Raw genomic sequence first — 5,620 nt, forward strand, 5'->3', positions numbered from 1 at the left:
GAAGGGTGCCGGCAGATGAGGCTGGGCCAGGGTTCTAGGCTCAGCACAGGAGCCAGCCTCTGCTTCCGGCCCCTGGAGTTCTGCAGCTGAGGGGCGGCTGGCAACCAGGAGGCAGGGTCTGCTGGCTTCTTCTTGGGGCAAAGGCCTGGGAGGAGCTAGTGAGCATGGAGGGTGTGGAGCACAGCGATCACAGGGGATTCAGAGGTGCCATAAAAGTCATCATGGAGCACTTGACCATTTGGGAGTCTCTTAAAACGTCTGCGGGAATTTCAGAAACTGATCTTTATAAGGAAGGTGGCAGAATATGTTGGAAAGAGTGTAAAGGCCTCTGTCAGACTCCCTGGGCTTGAATCTCAAGTCTTCCAAATTCCTGGCTGCCGGACCTTAGGAATGTAACCTAACTTGTGAACTTGCTTTTCCTTCTCCATAAAGCAACCAAAACTGTGCCTGGCCCATGAATATCGCAGCAGCACCCAGGAACCAGGAAGTCTGTGGGCAGCATTGCTTCTAAGGTGGTGGGTCCCGACCCCTAGGAAGGGTGGCCCGGAAGTTCTCCACCTTCAGCAAAGATGAGTCCTGCACCGCTCCCAGCAGGTCAAGGTCAATACTGGCCCTGTAACTGTGAGCTCTTTCACCAGCTGTGTGGCCCTGAATAAGCTCCTTAACCTCTTCTTGCCTCAGTTTCCTGATCTGTAAAATGGGACTCCCAGGGCTGAGCTGTTAGGACTGCAGTGAGGCTTAAATGAAGCAGTGCCTGTAAAGAGCTTGCTACCTGGTAGGAAGAGCTAATGAATGGTATTTGTGGTATAATTTCAGAGCCAGAATGAACCTCAATGGTAAGCCCAGACCCTGGATTTGGACTTGACAGAGGAGAAGATGCCAGGGGAAAAAAAAGGTCAATGTTAGTCGTTCAGTGGTGTCTGACTCTTTATGACCCCCATGGACTGTACCCTGCCAGGCTCCTCAATCTATAGGATTCTGCAGGCAAGAATACTGGAGTGGGTAGCCATTCCCTTCTCCACCCAGGGATCGTGCCTGGGTCTCCTGCATTGCAGGTAGATTCTTTACTCTCTGGTAGAGACACCAGGGAAGCCCAGAAAATGCACGCCCGTACTCATTAAGGCCCTTCCTGCCTTTGGTGGTGCCGGAATACAGCCAGGCCACCTGATTTCCCATCTGCATTTCATTCACCAGCCTCTGCAGAGAGAGATTGGGAAACATCTGATGGGAAGGTGTGTGGTGATCAGAATCAACTCAGAGGAGACAGTACAGTCTTTCCTGGAACAGCTCAGTAGGCAGGCAGCACAGTGCTTCTGGGAGCCACCCTGGAGGGTGAGATCCAGGGGCTTCCAAAGCAAATCTGTCCTAGGACCCAAAGGGCTGAATGTCTGAAAAACAACCAGAGCTAGGTATTGGCAGAATCAGGCTTCAGGAACCAGAGAATCGCAGTTCGTCCGCTCAGTGTGGATCAGATCAAGAGGAAAGCCTGGGCGAGTGTGGGGTACAGAGATAGAAAACAAAAAGCTTCCGAAATCCTTGCGACATGCAGACGTGTGGGGCAAATGGTTCACTGTTTGCAAAGCGGCCTCTCTCTCCCTCCCCACTGGCCTTCTGTCTCCCTGCTCCCGCTCCAGGCTGCCTCCACCCTGGCTCCCCCGGCTCCAGTGACACCTAACAAGATGGCAGATTCATCTGTCCCCAGTGCTAGAAAGCTGATGGTCCAGGCAAGTGTGCTACTGTGATCAGCGAGGTGGGGATAACTTCCAGGTAACTAGAGGCTTGCCTGGATAGCACTTGCATCTGCCTAGCATGACAGGTTAACTAACCTAGCTTTCTTTCCTTGAGATGGGCTTTCTCTTTGGTTCAGGGCAAAGGACATCTGAGTCAGAAGGACATGGTAGTAAGTTTTCCTTAGTATAAAGAAACAGATGATCAGAGAGGTCAGTAAACTTGTTCAAGAACACAGAGCTTGAATTTGAACCCAGACCTCTGGGTTCCAAGGCAGCTAACCAGTACAGCCACCTAGTGTGGCAACAGGTTTTCACTGAGATGGTCCTTCTGCCTGGGAGGTCACGTCCTTTCCCTTTTGCTTTTGTGCTGGGGTTCATTACTCATTTGTTTGTTTTAATTTAAAAAATTATCTTTAAATCATTTCAAACTTTAAAATCACAAGAGTAGTTACAAAAAACTGCTGTAAACCCTTAACCCAGGTTCACTAATTTTAAAACATTTCCCACATGTTTTACCATTCTCTTCTCTTTATATATAGTAGCTTCAGGTATTGCGACTGTATTAAATTTTTTGGATTTGAGAATTCAATACTATTTACAGAAGAGAATCCTCTTGTTCTTGGGATTACCTTGTCATCTCCAACCGTTCATCATACGGTAGTGTGTGTGTGCACAGACATGCATATACATGCATGCTAGTAGGTGATGAAGCATATTGCCCAACTATTATGTTGAAAAGTTCCTTGGACTGATTCTTCTTCTCCCCTTTAACGCAGTTATATTATCTGTTTGAAGTATGTTTGAATTCACTTGTTTTCTTTTCACGTGGTTTTAGGGCTTTCCTCATTTGTTCATTTAATTTTATTTTTGAATATACAGAATATTAACATTATTCTAAAAGTCTAAACCATATAAAAAGGTCAGTGAAGAGAAGTGCTATATCCTACCCCCCAATCTCTTCCATTCTGTCCTCCTCCCTCCTCTGCAGGTAACCATTTAATTAGTTTTTAGTTTATCCTTTTTTTTACAAGGACCCACTGGCATTCACACTAGCAACATATGAAGATGACTGTTTCTGTACAACCAGTAGAGTGTCCTGTAAAGCTCTCACATTTTTGCCAACCTGATGAATAGGAAATGGTAGTCTTCATCCAAATGGTAATCTCAATGTAGTCTTAATTTGCATTTTTCTTATCAATGAGGTTGAACATATTTTCATATGTTGAAGCACCACTTATTAGGGATATTAGCTCTTTATCAGTGACGTTTCTTGCAAGTATCTTCTCTCAGATTTTCACTTCTGTTGACTTTGTTTATGAATTTTTGACCAAGCAATTAAAAATATTTTATATGGTCAAACTTCTCAGTCCTTTAAAAAATTTCATACGGACTTTTAGTCATGGTAGGGAAGACTTTTTCTCTACCTAAATTACAGAGAAATTTACCTGTGTTTTCTTCTAGTACTTATATAGTTCTTTCTTATTTTTCATTTAGGTCTCTGATTCTTAGTTTATTCTTATGTGTGAAGAATGAGTCTAATTGTATCCTTTCCAAATGGCTATTCAGTTGTCCCAATATTATTTACTTAAAAGTCTTTATCAAATATTGAATTTCCATTTGTATTTGTATTGATAGACTTTCTAACCTATTTTTTGGTCTTCCTATCTATTCATATTCCAGTACCAGAGATTTAATTACAGTGTCTGTGCAGTCTGAGTTGACATCTGATTGGGCTGGTCCCCAATCCTCCACCCCCTGCCCCCACATCTTTTCTCTTTTCCGTGTTTTCCTGGCTACTCTTGAAGGTTTATTCTTCTGTACGGACTTTGGCATCATTTTGTCTATCTCCAGAAAAAAACATTTGCTAGTATTTGTATTGGAATACAATTAAGTTGATAACTTAGGGAAAACTGACATCTAGATGAGGCTGAACATCTTATTCAATAAGGAATATTTTTGCATTTTTTCAAGTCTGAACCACCCGTATGGCAGAAAGTGAAGAGGAACTAAAAAGCCTCTTGATGAAAGTGAAAGAGTGAAAAAGTTGGCTTAAAGTTCAACATTCAGAAAACGAAGATCATGGCATCTGGTCCCATCACTTCATGGCAAATAGATGGGGAAACAGTGGAAACAGTGTCAGAATTTATTTTTTGGGGCTCCAAAATCACTGCAGATGGTGACTGCAGCCATGAAATTAAAAGACGCTTACTCCTTGGAAGGAAAGTTATGACCAACCTAGAGAGCATATTCAAAAGCAGAGACATTCCTTTGCCAACAAAGGTCAGTTTAGTCAAGGCTATGGTTTTTCCAGTGGTCATGGATGGATGTGAGAGTTGGACTGTGAAGAAAGCTGAGCGCCGAAGAATTGATGCTTTTGAAGTGTGGTGTTGGAGAAGACTCTTGAGAGTCCCTTGGACTGCAAGGAGATCCAACCAGTCCATTCTGAAGGAGATCAGCCCTGGGATTTCTTTGGAAGGAATGATGCTAAAGCTGAAACTCCAGTACTTTGGCCACCTCATGAGAAGAGGTGACTCATTGGAAAAGACTCTGATGCTGGGAGGGATTGGGGGCAGGAGGAGAAGGGGATGACAGAGGATGAGATGGCTGGATGGCATCACTGACTCGATGGACGTGAGTTTGAGTGCACTCCGGGAGTTGGTGATGGACAGGGAGGCCTGGCGTGCTGTAGTTCATGGGGTCGCAAAGAGTCGGACACAACTGAGTGACTGAACTATAACTATATGAACTATAATTTTGTATCTTTAAGGAATATTTTCTAATTTTCTCTATATCAGTTCTGCACATTTCTTGTTTATTTCTAAGTGCTATATCTTTTTGATTTTTTTGGATTTTCTCTTCCATTATGTGTTCTAATTGGTTGTTGTTTGTATATATGAAGGCATTGCTTTTGTGTGTTAACTCTGTATTCTGGTATCTTGTTGAAATCTTTTATTGAGTTTGTTTTACCATTGATTTGCTTCAGTTATGCAAGTACATTACATGTCATCTGCAAATAGAAAGAGTTTACAATTCTATGTCTCTGCTCCCTCTTGTCTAATTGCATAGTCTAACACCCCCAATGTGAAATGGTAATGAATATAACGAGTAGCCTTGTCTTACTCTTGATCTTAGTGGGAATGCATTTAGTGTTTTCTTATTAAAATGCTGACTTTACACATATGTATGGAATCTACAAAAATAGTATAGATAAACCTATTTGCAGGGCAGGAATTGAGAGACAGGCATAGAGAACAGACATGTGAGCACAGAGCTGGGGGAAGCGGAGAGTGGGATGAATTGAGAGTAGACTGACATATATGTACTACCATGTGAAAACAGATAGCTAGTGGGAAGCTGCTAAACAGCACAAGGAGCTCAGCTTGGTGCTCTGTGGTGACCTAGAGGTGGGATGGGGGGCTGTGGGGGTGGGAGAGAGGTTCAAGAGAAAGGGGATATATGTATGCATATGGTTGATCTGCTTGTGGCTCAGCTGGTAAAGAATCCGCCTGTAATGAGGGAGACCTGGGTTCAATCCCTGGTTTTGGAAGATCTCCTGGAGAAGGGAAAGGTTACCCACACCAATTCTGTGGCCTGGAGAATTCCAAGGATCATGTAGTCCATGGGGGTCGCACGACTGAGCGAATTTCACATAGTTGATTCACTTGGTTGTTCAGCAGAAACTAACACAACATTGTAAAGCAATTATACTCCAATAAAAAAAGATACTGATTTAGAAAGGTATCAGATCAGATCAGATCAGTCGCTCAGTAGTGTCCGACTCTTTGCGACCCCATGAATCGCAGCACGCCAGGCCTCCCTGTCCATCACCAACTCCTGGAGTTCACTCAAACTCACGTCCATTGAGTTGGTGATGCCATCCAGCCATCTCA

The sequence above is a fragment of the Bison bison genome, unplaced genomic scaffold, assembly GCF_000754665.1.
Source record: "Bison bison bison isolate TAMUID 2011002044 unplaced genomic scaffold, Bison_UMD1.0 scf7180017864061, whole genome shotgun sequence".
NCBI lineage: Eukaryota > Metazoa > Chordata > Mammalia > Artiodactyla > Bovidae > Bison > Bison bison.